The sequence below is a fragment of the Sciurus carolinensis genome, chromosome 8 (genome assembly GCF_902686445.1).
Source record: "Sciurus carolinensis chromosome 8, mSciCar1.2, whole genome shotgun sequence".
Classification (NCBI taxonomy): Eukaryota; Metazoa; Chordata; class Mammalia; order Rodentia; family Sciuridae; genus Sciurus; species Sciurus carolinensis.
Window position 1 is genome coordinate 136867683 of NC_062220.1, and position 16845 is coordinate 136884527.

The window sequence follows — 16845 nt, forward strand, 5'->3', positions numbered from 1 at the left end:
AATGGGCGGAAGATGATCCTGGGTGAGATCTGTGGTCAAGCTGAACCAGCCCCTGGGTTTTTAGTTACATGAACACGCAGGTACAGGCAACTGTATAGGTGTGCACATACATGTAAGAATGTGTATTAACACAACTTTAATTGGGTTTTCTGTCCCTTGTTATCAAATCAGTTCTAACTTATAGTAGCTTCAACTACCAGGTCACCTTTGAGTTGGTACAGGGAGGTGGATGGGAAGGGCATCTGTTAGGAGGAGGAAGCTCAGCAAGGAGGAGCTACTTAGGAAGAGTGCACGCAGACAGAACTAACTATTCAAACACTTGAAATAATTCTTGCAGGGTGAATGAAACAGAGGAATCCTCGCAGGAAGTGGAATGGAGTCGCCTACAACCAAATGATTCCAGTTGAAGCCACTGTTGCAGAATCCTTGCCAAACACACTAGATTAACTGTTCAATACCTTACAAGGACCAAACCAAGAGTATCCAGTCAGAATAAATCCCAGGTCTTCCGCGGAAGTTGTTTGAGGAGTCTTTTGCACTGTCATCGCTGAATCACTTATAAGCTTGGAGCTATTGGCAGTCAGTGCAGCATCCCAAGAGCAGTCCTGCCTAAGAACTGAGAAAATCTGAAAAGCCAATGATAAAGCATTACAGGCTGAATCCTCATACTACTTTTTTAGCACCTGGATCCAACTCTGCCTGAAGCTAGGGCAAACTTCAACTTTACAATCAATTAAGTCAATTAATATTAACCTTCCCTTGGAAGTCGCCCCCATGGTTGATGACTTCTTAGTGGTCACATTTATATATTGAATGTTCTTTAAGGAACACACCCAGTGACTCTGCCCGAGTGTCCTATCCCTGGCCACAGATGTATTCTTGGCATGATGCAGGAAAAGCCTCATGTAGCAAGGGGTTAAATCCTCAGCAACAGCCCTCGACCAATGACTGCAGAGCTTGACAAGAGAGCTTCCCCAGCCCCCTTCTGGCCGGGCTCCCTGGGGACTGGGCTCTGGGGGGGCCACACTATTAAGACTTGGTAACAAGTGCTCCTTATTGGATTTCTTCCCTTGCCTGCCCCGTGTGTCTGTTCACTTATCATGGCTTCCTGGGATCATCTCCCAGAGAAACTGCTTCTGCTCACCTCCTCATCTCAGGCCCTGCCTCAGAGGGCGGCCAAAAGGAAACCCTCACGCCCTGTCTGTTTGGGGTTTGTGTTGTTTTCCGTCTCCGGCCAGGGAAAACTGTGTTTCCGTGTCTCACCCCCGACAGAGTCCTGACGAACATCCTAGGAAAAAGGAGATGCCCAAGCCCTGAAGTCAGGAGGACCCCATCCCGTGTCCTCCTCCAGAAACTTCTGCAGGCCAGGCAGAGGCAGAGCGAGCCATCTCCCGTCCTCCAGCCGCAGCCCCGGGCCCGCTCCTCCCTAATGAGGAGGCCTGGGGCGCTGACCGCCCAAGGCAGGCGCCCCTCTCCCCAGCCGGGGACTCCATCCTGCGGCAGGCAGGAGCCGTGGATCTTGTGAAAGGTCCCATTTTCTTTTCTCATAAATGTTGCAGGCTCCCAGCTCCGTATATTGCTGTTAATAAATTATACCCACCCCTCTTTTAAGGCCCTTTTGTTATACATCAGGTCCCAGTTCCATTAACTCTCCATTACGCCGACACTTCATTACGACATTTTTGTGCAAGCTGAGAGCTCGGCTCCTGACACCCGCAGCCAGGCAGGAGGCAGAGATCAAAATGGCCCATTAAGTTCCTGTGGCCAACGCACGGTTGTTGTGTTTTTTTTCCCAGAGTCTATTTTCTGCTGCTTTTAGAATAATGGATGCAAATGTTTCTCTAGCAAACTCCCCAGTATTGTGCCAAGGAGCGAGCCGGAGACGGAAAGGTTGATGAGGCCGGAAACGCAACCATGTCCTCCTATTCTTAATTTTCTCACAGAAACAGCGTTTAAGGCTCCGCAAGGTGGGAAGTAGAGCCGTCAGGAGAAATATACAGTCCGGGTCATTGCAGGTCCTGCTCTGGGGCACCAAGTGTTGTTTGCACGAGTCCCACCCTGAGATGGATGTTGGAGGAGGACTGCAGGCCTTGGGGTCCCCAAAGTCCAGGTGCTCAGGCTCTGCTTCCCAAAGGTCACCTCCTGTTTCTTTTTTCTGATGGCTTTCTTAGGGGACACAGGCCAAACCCCAGGGAACAAAGCAATTTGCAAAATCAGAACGGAAAGACAACATGGACGTGTGACGTTTGCTCACGTTTCATACACACAATGCACAGAGATGTGTGTGCACGTGTGCAGCTGGTGTGCACAGCGCCGGTGAGGCAGGTGGCTCGCTTCACATAATTCCCATCAACCCAAGGAAGGCACAAGTTCCCAACCTGCCCATTCAACCAACCTCGGATCACCAATATTGGAAGTTCAATTTTCTGCATCCAATACGTACATTTTTCTCGTCCTTATTCCCTCTTGCGTTGGATTAGGTGACTATGTCCTCTGGAGATGAGCTAAAGTGTACAGGAGAAGGCAGGTTCTGTTCCAATACCGTGCCACTTTCTTTTTTTTTTTTTTCTTTTTTTTTTTTTGCAGTGCTGGGGATTGAACCCAGGGCCTTGTGCTTGAGAGGCGAGCACTCTACCAACTGAGCTATCTCCCCAGCCCGTGCCACTTTCTATTGAGCATCCATGAATCAGGGTCTTTGCAGACCAAGCATGCCAGTGGACAACTGTACCCAGCTTCCAGGAGAAGCCAAGTCACAGGGAGGATGCTCTTCACCCAACGCCGTACAGACTCGCTGTTGCAGCCTGGTCGTGGCTTTGGGCAGCTTCTCTGAGAGCTCACGCTTGCAAACATACCGCTCAGATGCCTTTTAGGTTTGCACTAAATGGAAACTGAGGCACACACACACCTGCGTGTGTTCACGATGCTCATCACACGCTTACACAAGTGTCCCGCGCCCGCGACCCCCCTGCCAACGCGTGTTACCTGGCACCCTGGCGCTCCCCAGCTGAACAGCACGATCGTAACCAGCCCTGTCTGAACCAGGCCTGGCTGTTTACAAAGCACTTTCACATACATTAACTCATCAGCTCTGAATCCGCTGACAGAGCCAAGATGGGAAATGGACAGGGGAGGGAGAAGCATCATTCACCCAAATCATAACTTGGCCCCCTGGACAGAGGTTCCATCCAAGGATAGACTGCATCTTTTAGCCACATCTGAGCGAGATCGATAGTCAGATCATCTTCATACTGGAAGGGATCTCAGAAATGACCGTCTGGTCTGCTTGGGCCGCCCAGGTGAAATACCGTAAGCGAGGCAGCTTGAACGACAGAAATTTAGTCTCAAAAGTTTGGAGGAGGGTTGTCAGGTTCTAGGGCCAGCGAGGTCAGGGTCTGGGGAGGGCCCTCTTCCTGGCTCCCAGGTGGCTCCCTTCTTGACGTGTCTTCCCATGGTGTGGAGAGCGAGCTCTGGTCTCTTCCTCTTCTGGGAAGGACACTGATACCATCATGGGAAACCCATGCCCATGACCCTTTCGAAACCTAAGCACCTTCCGGAGGATTCACCTCCACGTCGTGTGGAGATTGGGGCTTTGAACTGGTTTCTTGGCTTCTCTGGTTTTCCGGTTCTCCATCTATGAAATGAAAAGAGCTGCTGTCCCAAGGTAGTCAGTAGCCAGGAAAGCCCAGTTTCAGAAGTAGGTACAGACATTTGGTCCCGAAGCAGGTCATCTTCGGAGGTCTTTGGAACCTTCTGCCTTGTTCCCGGGGACAGAGGTCTCCCAGCTGCGGGCCTTGTCAGTTCCTTTAACGCGCTGAAGAAGTCACTTCGTGTTTTCTAAGGTGAGGTGACGGAGCGTTTCCCAGGCTTGCTCGGTGAATGTATAGAACATCCATTTGGGGGGCGCTATCTTGAGGGGCTAGGTTGGTGCAGACCCCAAGTGGGAAAACCACGTGGCCAGAATGAGGGTCAAAGGCCCTTCCGGTCTTTGGTGATTTTGGCGCTGTACCTTCCGGCTCTCCCCGTCCCTCACTGAGGTCAAGTGTCCCTACTCAGAAGGGCCCTGGCAGAGTCACACGCTGGGTGACTTTAAACAACGGGGTGTGCTGTCTCGCTGACCCGGCGGCTGCAGGTCCACAGACACAGGCCGGGAGAGCCAGGCTCCCTCTGGGAGCTGAGGGGGAGTCTGTTCCGGGCCCGTCCCCAGCTTCCGGAGCTGTCAGTCAAACCTCAGTCACTCATGTTCTACCTTCACTGCTACCTGGCATTTTCTCTGAGACCTCTGCCAGCTGGGCGCACCGTCACTCATCACGGGCGCCACGGCCCTGTTTCCAGGATCCGGTGGTGAGAACTTCAGGTGCCTTCTGGGAGACACAATCCGACCCATGTCATGTGCCACCCCACTGCCGACGGGGAGAGACACACAGTGGATTCCTCACCCTCAACAAAGGCAGGGGCTGGACAAAATCCTACAAGATGGGGCGGCCACTCTGCTCTCAGATGGTCGGCAGGTCGGGAGAGGACGCCTTGGTCCCTTGGCTTGTGCAGTAAAGTCAGCCCTCGCGGCCGCACGTCCGACCCCCTCACACGCGCCTTCCACGCACGCTCCCCGGGTTCTCTCGAAGACTGGATCAGGCACGCCACGCTGGCAGTGGGCTGGTCGGGCTTTGGCCGGCCCGTCGGAAGCCTCGGCTGAGCGCGGTTCACTTGGGCTGAGTCCCTCATGCTGGTCACCAGACTCCAGTGCAGCCCACGTCTGTACGCAGCCCCCTCCACATGTCTTTGTCTGGCTGCTGTGGCCTCTCTTTGGTCAAATTAGTGGTTGCTCTTGGTTCCTTTGATCATCTTGCTTCTGATCTCAATATTGCCCAAGCGACTGACCAGCCTGGTTCATTCACACAAACACCCAGTTAAAAATAAGTCAGCCACACCATCTGTGTGGTGTTGTACCAGCAAAGAAAATAACAGGCCTTGATTTTACATGTGGCTTCTTTTCTCTCTTCCTCTTCCTTCTTTTGACCAGTTATGTAGACGTGACCACAGAAGAATCACCATCCCCGGCAGGGGGTTGGAAGACAAGGAAAAAAAAGAGACATCTTTTATTTAGGGGCAGTCTTGGGATCCTGAAGTCTTAGCCCACTGAACAGAAGCTCAACACCTTACTGAGTCACTACAAGTAAGAAGGTGCTGGGTGTACCGTCCACTAGCCAGGCCAGAGAGGGGCAGGGTGAGGGACAGCAGATTCGGTCACACTGAAATTGGTTTTCTTCCCAAGCTGGGCCCAGCCTCTGAATTCTAGGATTCTTCAAACCTCAAAAAATGGAATCCCTGTTCTCTCAAGTCTCGGGGTGGCTGGATTCCAGGACCCTCACAGCCAAAGCCCACAGTGTGGCTTTGCTTTGGAGAATTCTAATGTGGCTTCACTTTCAAGAAGTTGGCCCCAGGAAGAGGGGGAATCTGGTGAATCATTTGGAAAATAAAAACCCAAGAGCTGTGAGAGGCCTCGGGAGCTCACCCGGGGCCTGTGGCAGAGTGGCCCAGCGGGCAGGACCGTCCACTCGAAGGTGTCCACCCGGTCGGCCGGTTGCTTCACCTGAGGGGGAGAAGCTTGGCTTGAGTTCCGGAATGTCTGGAGCCCCTTCGTCTTCTTTCCTTTCCTCGCTGCAACCTTGGGACTAAGCGACTGGGCCGCAGCTGTTTATGTGCTTAACTTTACTTGGGATTTTTACTCAACTTACTGGGAATTTTTTTTTTCTTTCTTTTTTTGTTCCTGAGGCCCTGTTTCTTGCTTGGCCAAATGAGGTGTGCTAACCTCTCCAAACCTCCCAATATCTTTCCAAACACGTGCCACGGACCCACATGAACATCCAGAACACCAAGGAAATGAGAAGCCTTGGCTGGAAAAACGAGGGCCTTTGTAGGTTTCCTAAAAATAAAATAAAATTAAAAATTCCGACCAGGGCTTTGAAAAGCAGCTGCAAGTTTCCTGATCAAAACCTAGCCTGCTGGGGTTATTTCCAGGCCAGTCCGCCTGCCAAAGGCGGTGATGAATTCTAGGCTCCATATGGTGCGTCCCATATAACAGAGGTTTGGCACCAGCCAAGCACAAACTTCAACCTGCGGTTCCAAGTCCTACCCTCCCTGCCATGTGGGTTTGCAAGTGCTGAGTTCCAAGACCATCTTCGACCGAGGATCTTTCCTTAATTCCCAGAAGGATTCCCAGGCAGACTTACTTCCAGTGTGGCCTGGAGCAGGGGCCCTGGGCTTTATGAAGTGCTGGGTCTCTGGGATAAAGCCTTGTGCTTTCCCTTCCTGGCCACAAACAAGAGATTTGACCCGCTCAAGGTCAGCTGCCGCAAGAGGAAAATCATCAAACGCATCCCATATTATAGATAGTCTTATGAAAGCGCCTTGTACGACATCCCACCCACATCCCGTGTTCAAACTCCCAGACCTATCCTGGGTCCGACAGCTCTTCCATTTTTCCCCGGTGGGACATGGAGTCAGCTGCCAGTCCAGAGCACCCCAGGCCAGACACTGAGGTCTCTAAAAGTCCAGCCTCTGGGATATTCAGGTTCCGTTCCAGAAACGTACCTCAAGCGCTCTCTTAGTGTCAAGCCCTGGTCCACAGAAGTAACCCTACTGGCAAGGGAAGGGAAGTGCCTGTGTGTGTGTGAATGCACACGCGTGTGGTGTGTTACTATCCACAACCATCTGCTGGTGGACACCTGCCTCTCTCCCTCTCTCTTTCCTCTGCACACCTTTTGCCATTTAGTCAAATGCACGGAGTGATTGAGCCCAGGTATGGGAAGTCAGCTGTCACCCAGAAGAGGAAGAGAAAGGCTCACCTGGAGCTTTGCAGGGACGGGCAGGTCTTGACCAGCAGCCAGCAGCGGAGTCGGGGAGGGAGGAATAACCAGATGCCGTGGAGACTCTCACCACATCTGAGTGGCGGCCCCACCTCTCTGGGATGGAGATGGTAAGTGGCTCCGAGGTGCGCAAGCGTGTGGCATGAAAGGGCCTTTGTTTCCCCGGGGTCTGCAGTTACCTTAAGGAACAGGGACATTCTCAGGCATCCCAGTGGGAAGTATCTGGGATCAGAAGGTGCAAGACCTTCCAACCGTGACGAGGACCAAGGTCCATGTGGTAGCATGGCACCCAGTGGGCAGGACAGATTGGCCTTCCTGTGCCCAGCACAGCCCAGATGCAGTGGAGTCTGGTCACTTTCAGTGGAGCAAACACCAGCTTTCTCCTCCCCAGAGGGTCCCTTGAAGATGGTGGGGAGCAGAGACATCTTGGGAAAGGAGGCACGGGCCTGACTTACCAGGAGTTCCAATTCCGACTTGGCTGAGTATTTCCTAAAGAGACCCTCGCCTCTGAGTGGCAAATTCAATTTTTATGCCCTTCGTGGAAATGGGCACTCGAGGGAAAAATGAAATTACTTACAGCAAATGAAGAGATCTGCGTTTTGTTTTCTTAAATCTTCAGGGTACCCGGGTGCCATGGCGGATGACGTTGAACCCCGCTACCCAGGCACATGGTAGGAGCCTGTGGAGAAAGAGAGATTATGGTTAGGAAGGAGGAGTCTTGGCTAGGACCTCGGGAGGCCCCGTGACCCTGAGGCAGGGGAAGGGCAAGCTGTGGTATTCGGTCACTCTAAGTTCCAGAGGTGTGGCAACCTGCATGATCAAGTGGGCCTGTCCACCTGGGAGGGGGCGGTGCAGGGATGGGGTGATTGGACTGAGGCTCACACCTCCTGGTTCCTGGACTCACTCCAGCCACCTGACAGCCCCACCATTCCTGGACAGAACTCCTTTTCACTGAGACCTGTACGTCCACCAGAGTCTGAATGTCCCTTGCAGGGCATTCCAACTCTCTTGCCAGCTCCGTGCAGGCACCCAGAAAGTGAGCTGGTGGTGGGTCTCAATTCTCTCCTGCCAGTTCCTTCTCTCACCCAAGTCTTGCTGGGTCCAAAACACAAAGATCACCTGAAGCATGGGAGCCCCAGACCATGAGAAGAGTCTGCCACCCTGAGGCCGCCATGCAGCGAGGAAGCCCAAGCCACAAGTGGAGGCCGGGTGTAACTCTCAGTGTTAGGATTAGCCTGCACACTCTTCCTTACAATGCAGTTCTTAAATGTTTGTGGTTCATTTTCAACAGTTCAGGTCAATCAAGTCCTCCTGAAGGAATCCCTTGTCCAAATTTCAAAAAGTGGGGGAAATGTTGGGAGAAATCCTGGTTCTTGGCTGGCAGCAGTGAACGTCTCAAGTGTGTAAGGGAAACTTGGGAGGAGCGTTCCACTTCGGCTACCTAGGAAAGTATACAACTCCCCAAATTGATTCAGTGTTACCAAGGGAACCCGTATTGGAACCTGGTGGTCTGATCCCCCGTGGTGCATTGTGATTGGGCAAGAAACCTATAAAATGTATAGCTGTTCCCACAATAAATGAGTTTGCATGCTGCTTCCACCCGACTGCCCGCTTCCACCCAAGTCCCGGAGTCTAGGTCTTGACTCCGCACCCTTACCCTGCATATGAGCTAGCCCAGTACAAGAGAAACTACATCTTGGGGCACAAAGTTCGGGGTGTTTTATAGTTTAGATATGAGGAATCCCCTGAAAAGCTCATGTTAGGAAATGCAGGAATGTTCAGAGGTGAAATGATTAGATCAGGATGGCCGTAAACTCATAAGTGGATTAATCCATTTGATGGATTAAGAATCTGAATGGCCTTCTGGGTGGTAACTCTAAGTAGGTGGGGAGTGACTGGAGGAAGTAGGCCCCTGGAGCCGTATCCCTGGGGATGGCCTCTCGTCCCTGGCTTCCTGCTCTCTCTACTTCCCAGCTGACATGAGCTGAGCAGTTTTCTTCCGCCATGTCCTTCTGCCATGATGTTCTACCTCGAATCAAGACCAGAGCAATGGAGTCGGCCAACCATGGACTGAACCTCTGAAACCCTGAGCCCCAAATAAACTTCTCCTCTTCTGAGTTGTTTTGGTCAGGTTTTTTGGTTACAGTGGTGGAAAGTTGTCTAATACAGGGGGATTTGCTAAGCAACCATAGATTATGATAATACCAGTTGTCATCATTTTTATGCAGGGATCTTGTCTATCAAGTGGAAACCTGGTGCACTCTTGCACGCCAAAAGTTTGCTCTGAAGTACAGGGTCAGATCTGAAAAGCCCTGTTCTCCAGCAAGCAGCAAGCGTTTCTCTACCAATATTCACACGTTTACGGAGCCTGCAGACAACTGATAAATCGCTCAGCGTTGGCACCGCGGCTGCCAACAAGCTTTCGCAGGAATTTTTACAATCTATTAGTGTAATAGCAGATTTTACAGGTAACTGGGATATGTAATTATGACCCATAGTATGTGTCACCAGTTCATTGCTTTAGCTTATTTCTCTATTAACAAAATACTGGGGATTTTACCTAACTGCAGTGGCAATTAATGGCTACTTCTGGACCATTTTTTCTTCAAAAGAGTATTTTAGACCAGATTCTGTTTGTGTCTTAAGAAACAAGAATATCCAGATACCCAGATGACTGTCTTCCCGTCGTGTGGCAAGCTCCTGAATGGCGGGAATTGAGTACTACCTTCCTCTCCCACTCCAGGACCGGGTTCAGCGTCTCGTATGTACAAAGCGCACAGGAGCGTGCTGACCTTGAGGATGTGGTACGCAGGTCTCCCTTCAGGGCAGAACGTGGCAGGCAGCTACAGGGTGTGTTCTTAGTGGACTGTCCCCCACTGGGGTACCCTTGAGACACACTTCATCTTTCAAGCCAGGGCCACATCCTTCTGGAAGATCCCCGGACACACAGCCAGCGTGGCTGGAGTCCCAGGGAGCCGTTCCTTCATTCTCCCTGGTGCGGGTCGCTCTGTTGAGCCATAGCCTGGCTCTGGAAGAGCTCTCCATAGAGCCGACTGAGACTTTATCAGATCTTCACTGGGACCCGAGGACCTGCTGTTGACCTGCTTTTATGGCTTAGGCCTCGGGCTCCCGTAACTTTCTCGCCTCTCTCGCTGCAGGAAGAATCTGCTTCACGGAGGACTCAACTGACCCGAGGGAGCTGCTCCTTCACTTGAACTCGGTGCCACACGAAAATGTCTACTTGAGGAGATAAAACGTGGGCTGGTGATAAAGACTGAATGTTTGTGTAGGCCCCGCGTTTGTGTGAAACCTAATCCCCAAGGTGACGATGGGATTCGGAGGTGACTAGGTCACAGGAGTGCTGTCCTCAGGAATGGGATGATAAAAGAGGCCCCAGAGACTCCCCTCGTCCCCGCCACCCTGCAGCGACATGGCTTGGCGTTTCTTCCCTCCTCTCCTTCCAAACCTTCAGGTGGTTCTGGAGTTGGGCTCAGAGAGTCTGTCGTGCCTGAATCTGAGGTTCCTCCAGCTCTTGGTTACGGTGGAAATTCACATCCCGCCTTCGATGTACCCAGTGAAAGGTGGTGACATGAATCAGCCAGAAGGGAAGAGCCTAAGGCCTGGAGAACCACAGACTCGGGTTCAAATCCCGGGAGACTTGGACCACGTGGCCTCATTTCTCCGTCCTCACCTGCTCCTCTGGAGAAAAGGAGTGATGTTAAATAGCCCATTGATTTGTTGCAAGGACAGAAAAAGACAACCATCATAAAGGGCTTCGTGCAAACCCTGGTAAAGTTTCAGTTCCCAGTGGATAGAAGGAAGAAGAGGGAGAGGAGGGGTGAGGGAAGAGTGGACAGTCTGGGATACCCATGTGGCTTTGAACCTGGCAACACAGCAGCAAACCTGGAGGGCGCACGTCGTTGTGTGAGAGGGCCCCTGCTTTCCCCCCGGTCTGCATGCATGCTGCTCACCTGGGTGGAGGCCTGCTGATCCCGTGGAGGACTCTGGGAATGCTGGCAGACCGCTTTCCGTTCCTGGAGGGCTGGGTGGCTGTCCCTTGCTGAAGGTGCGCAGCGGGTCTTCAGGAATCACTTGGTGCCGGAATGAATGAATGAATGCGTTAACACACAAGCCTGCAAAGCTCTTGCCCAACCGAAAACAGCTTTTCGTTTTTCATCAGCAGCACAGAAGTTCGGGATCTTTGGAAGCACTGCTTTTTGTGAAATCCACATCCCGGCCACAGAGAAAGAGGCCTGGCAGTTATTACTTAGCCTCTTGTTTGTTTGTTTTGCAAATGAAAATCAGAGCTGAGGAGCTCTCTGCAGCCAGCTGCAGGGTGCGGAGTTAACTCCTTCAGCGTCACCCCGCGAGCCAGCAGCTGCTCCTCAGAACGGCCTCCCAAGGGGGTGCAGAAGTAGTGGGGAGAGGCGGAGGTCAACTGGCCAAAGCTTCTGGGTCCCCGGCTCTACCTCTGAATGACTCTGGAATCTTCCAAAAACATTCCTTCGCTTCTCTACACGTTAGTTTCTCTGCCAGAAAAATCACAGGATCAAGATGCTTAGGAGCCAAACACCTTTCATTTCCAACACCCCGACTCCCAAATCAGCTCATGCCTGGGAAGAGCATCCCTGAGCTGGGATGGGGGGCTGCATGCGTGCTCCTGTCTGTGAGTCCGTGTCACAGCCGGAGGAGTGTTTTCCCTTGATATGTCATAGTACAAATAACCATGGTCACAGTGATGAGCATCCATTGAGAGTGTCCCGTGTACCAGGCACTGTGTCAAGACGTGAGGTGGAGTCTGTTTGAACCCCCTCTAACTCTGTGAGGAAGGAGCTAGTGTAATCCCCATGCTATTCCAGAGAATTCGGAGGCACCAAGAGGTTAAGTCACTGATCTGAAACTCTTTGACTTGTAAGTAGTGGAGTTGGGACAGAAACCTAGGAGTTTGGACCAGGGTCCCATACTCTCTGGTTCTAGTAGTCTCTTCTCCCAGAATTTCCTGTCTACTTAGAAGTGTCTCCAGCTTTTAGAGATCATGGAAAAGGGCAGAGGGCCAGGTCTGAGAAGGCACAACATCCAAGCCCTGGCTGTGGTGCCAGCTACCCGGCACTTGGAGAAAGTTCTCTATCTGCTGCTCAGTTTCCCTGTCAGTCAAGGGAATATCCAGGGCTTATCTCATCGTGTTTCTGGAAGGGGAAATCTTACACTACGGCACAGAGAGGAACTTCCGAGCGTGCGAAACTCCAAGACACATATGAAAATAGAAGGCTGGGTACGGCTATTTGGCTTTGGGAACAAGAAATTCACAGTTCAATTTCTCCCAGGGCCCTCCTTCAGAAAGCCAGAATATACGGTGTCATAAATGAGGACACTCAACAGCTGACAAATTAGAGGCAGGTCACCCCCGTGTTCATGGTGTCAGAGTTCAACATCTGGTTGTTTGAAAAAAAGCCAAATAATTGACTTCATTCAATTGTCTTCCAATTTCTAGCAACTTCCAGAATAGAGGGTAACAACCTAAGGCCTTTTGGCTTAGACGCTCTCTGCAAACAGCTTCTCTCCTTTTTCCAAAGAAGAAGGTCCCCTTTGCACTCATTCTCCTTGGAAGACGTCGGGAATGTGTGGTTGCCTGCAAGAATTTCCAAGCAGACAGAGAATTGTCATTTGGAGGAGGTGTGTGAACGTAAAGCCTTCTGAAAGGACCAGGATTCAGTCTATCTACTGGAAAACCTTCTGTGGGCATTGTGTGCACATTTGCATGCATGCTTGTGCCTGTGTGTGTGTGCGTGAGTGTGTGCGTGTGTGCGTGAGTGTGCGTGCGTGTGTCGGATGGGTGAAGCCACGCAGACATTCACAAGTGGAGCAGAAGCACCAGCTACAGACTCTGTTAGACGTGAGCGGGAACCTCAGCACCTCTCCCCTCCGCCCAGTCCCCTCGGCCAAGCTCCTAACTCCTCTGAGCCTCAGTTTCCCCCCCTATTAACATTCCAGTAATTTCGCAGTGCCGCTCCAAGGCCTTCACACTAGAACCCAGGCAGGAAAGAATTCCTGTGTCGCAGCTGCCTGTCAACAGGGGTAGCTCAACATTTGGAAGTCCCGATGCCTGGGTGACTTTGGACAATCCTTGTTTTCCTCGCAGAGACTTCATTTCTTCATCTGTAAACTGGAAGCCCAGTGACAGAAGAGGTTGATTTTTTTAAGCGTTCCTTTCGTTATGGAGATGTGGGGTTCCTTTCCCCACCCTCGAACACAATCTCCTGGGGAAACTGGATGCGTCCGACCATTAGAAACTGACCTGGCTTCCAGGAGAAGCCGCAGGCTCCAGAGACTCGACCCTTCCTACCCACCCTCTTCCGGTGCACCGCCCTGGCCCTGGAAATCCAGGGCCCTCTCCATCCAGGAGACCGGACCACAGCCTTCACCGTGTCTACGGACCATCTGCGTCCGACATTGGCTGAACATTTTTCTCAACCCAACTGCTTGTTCTTTGCTCAAATTTCAAGTCCAAAGGAAACTTCATGCTATGACCATCAGGGAGAGACTGGTACCTATTTTCATAAGCAAAAGGTCACAAGCCATATAATAAATACCTGGCAAAGTCACCTGCTGTAGGCTCTGAGCTTGACGGTGCCCTCTCTCTTCCCTACAAAGGACAGTTTTCAAGGGACAGCAGCACCCTGCTGAGACTCTCTCCTTGACGCACCAGGGTGGAAAGAAGACGCTCCAGCATCCCAAGCTGTTCTTCCTTGGCCTCTTTCCCCACGTGGTAGCATTGAGAAACATTTGGATTGTTGCAGGCGGCTTCATGGTGTCCCCCCAAAAGACAAGTCCTAACAGAGTCCCCAATAACTGGGACCTTGTTTGGAAATAGGGTCTTTACAGATAGAACCGTCCCGGAGGAGATCGTACCTGCCCTGGCGTGGCTCCTAAATGCAAAGACAAGACTTCTTCTGGAGAGAGGGGCAGACTTGACACACACGGGGAGAGGCAGGCCGTGGAAGATGGCGGCAGAGATTGGCGTGACTCAGCCACAACCCAGGGGACACCCAGGGCCATCAGAAGCTGGAAGAGGCGAGGAAGGATTCTGCCGAGGGCGAGGGTGTGTGGACCAGGCGACACCTTGATTTCAGTCTTCTGGCCTCCGGGACAGGGAGGGAATAGGTTTCTGTTGCTCTAAGCCGCTCATTTATGGACTTATGTTGTGGCAGCCCCGGGAGATAAACATGATCACCAGACCTGTTCCCAGTGTGACATTGGTCCACCTGGCCCAGCGGATCCTTTTCTCCTCTGCAAGTTTCTTCTTCACCAGGAGCCAGGAGCTGTCATTTCGGAACCACTTGGTCTAGCTCGAGAGCATCTTTGTTCCCCTAGTGCAGAAGGGCCCCTGGCTGTCCCTCAGTGGTGGACAAGAAGTGCCCCTGGCTTCAAGACCATTCCGTGTTCTCACCACTGTCCACCTTGGATGCTCTCGTTCCTGGTCCTCCCTCCCTTCCTTCCCCGGTCCCACTGGAAACATTCCCAAGAGAAAGGGGAAGGATGAGTCTCCATCTTGGTGAACCAAAACACCGCTTTTGGTTGCTATTTAACAACAACAAAAAAAAAAAAAGAGAGAAGAAAAAAGAAACCTCATGAATAAACCATGTTTTGCGATTTTTTTTTTCAAACTGTAATTCCAGAGCGAATCAATGGTTGGAACTTTCCGGCTTAATGCGAGCCAGACTCCTACCTCCTCACCGTCCCCTCTCTGGCTCCCTCTCTTTCTTTCCCTTGTACCAAAAGCTGTCTGCTAAACTTCTAAAACACCCTTTGCCTTTTTGACCCTTCAACTTGTCTTGAACTTCAGAAAAAATTGGGGAAATGGCACGGAGTGAACTATATATAAGTCCTGGGCGTGCAGAGAGGAGGGAGAGAGGGGGCCGGGCAGGGGAGGCAGCTCACCATGAACTTGGGGCCTCGCAGATTCGCTTGGGAAAAGAAAGAGAAAAAAAAAACCCTCCTCTGTTAATGGAATTAGTAAATATTTGTTGCTCTGTTCTAGGCCGGTGCCCCAGGGGGATATCTGGAGGAAGGGGGGAAAAGGGCAAATAAAAATAAAAGACAAGCTACTTTTCTGCTCCTTTTCCCTCCAAAGACACTAAACAGACAAGTGGGAGGATTAGAAAGAGGCCTTGTGTGACCGCTGCGAACAGGAAGTTGCGAGGGGGCTTTGCAGCGGGGAGGGGCGGTGGAGAGGAAGCCGCGGCCTGCTATCTGGTAATGGGAACGCCATTCCTGCCTAATGAAATGATTGCTGGCCCAGTTCCTGAGGTATGGAGCAGCCAGCAGAGCCCCTGGCTGGCCTCCTGGAGCCCAGAGACCCCAGGCGGGGGCCAGGCCTGAGGCACAAAGAGCCATCAGGGAGACAGAGAGAGAGAGAGAGCCACAGGGAGGGAGGGGGACAGGACAGGAGACAGAGAAATGGGACAGGGGAACCAGAGGCAGATGGAGAGGGGAGGACAGAGAGAGTCAGAGAGACAGAAGGAGAAGGGGCGGAGGCAGACAGGGGAGGCCTCGAGACCCAGCCTCCATTAGGATGGATGCGCCAGAGAGGTGGACCCAGCCGGGCTGGTGCTGAAAGACCGACGAACAGGAAGAGACCGGGACAGGGAGAGAGGGACTCGGAGAGAAGGGAGGGAACGCAGAGGAGAAGAACAAAGATGTGGGATGAGGGAGGCCAAGGAGAAGCAAGGCGGAAACCCGAGGATCAGAAAGAAGGGACGGGGGAAGGAGCCAGGCAGCGGGAGAGACAGGTGCCCAGAGACGCCGGAGGCAGAAGCAGAAGCGATCGAGAGGTGGGGGCCCGGAGAGCAAGGCGGGCCCCCTGCAGGAGAGGAGAGGGGTTCCGGGTCTTCAGGGGACGCCATCGCCTCGATGCAGAGCGAGGCCCAGGAAGACGCTGAGGATGAGCCAAAGATCACATCCAAAGATGGCTGGCGGGAAGGTCAGGAGGATGGAAAGACCCAACATCCTTCCAGGCTGCCACCATAGTTCTAGAAGATTCTAGGGTCCATCTATGGTGGCCTGGGACATCTTCAGGTCCTGGTCCTCGGACCATCTTTGAGGACTCCTCCTTCTCTCAGTGGCAGAGTCTGAGATGGGGGAGGTGAAGTCCAACGAAGAGGAAAGGGCAGAGTGGAGACTCCAGTCGGAGGCTGGAAAGGGAGAAGGCTGGAGTGTTCTGAGCGCCTCGTCTTGTTCAGGAGGCCAACATGATTCTCGTGACCAGTCATCTGCAGAGTGCGGAGTTAATATACCCACCCAGAGTGTAGGAAGAGAACTTCTGAACGAGGAGAGAGGAAAGGTAGGCGGGCGAGACGAGGAAAAGAAGACCCTGTCCACCTCATGCAGGAGAAAAAAAAGACAAAGAAGAAAAGGCGGCAGTCTAGGCAAACGGAAGTGGAGATTGCCGGCGGGAATACAGGCGGAGGCGGCCCCTCTGGAAGATGGCGCCTCTGTAAGAGTCAAACACATCCTTACCCCGCGATCTCCCTGCTTGGCTTTACCCAGAGGAGCTGGAAACCTGCATCCACACGAAAACCTGCCTATGATTGCGGTGGACAGCTTGATTCACGACTGCAAAACGAGAAACCAAGGACAGACATGTCCCTGAGTCAGGGGGACACAAACAAATCGTGGCGCATCCAGGCAGTGGAATAGTATTCAGGGCTACAAAGAAATGAGCTTTGGAGCCATAAAAAGACCTGGAGGGAGCTTAGGTGCATATTGCTAAGTAGAAGAAGCTGGTATGGAAGAGGCTAGGTACCGCGAGCATCCAGCTACAGAACATTCTGGAAGAGGCAAAAGTAAAGGAAGGGTATAAAGACCCTGGGTTGCCAGGGGTTGGAGGGAGGTGGAGTGGGTAAGCAGAGTGCCGAGGATTTCTAGGGCCATGGAAAGACCATCCTTGACAGTGTCAGGGGGGCAGGTGACATTCATGGTG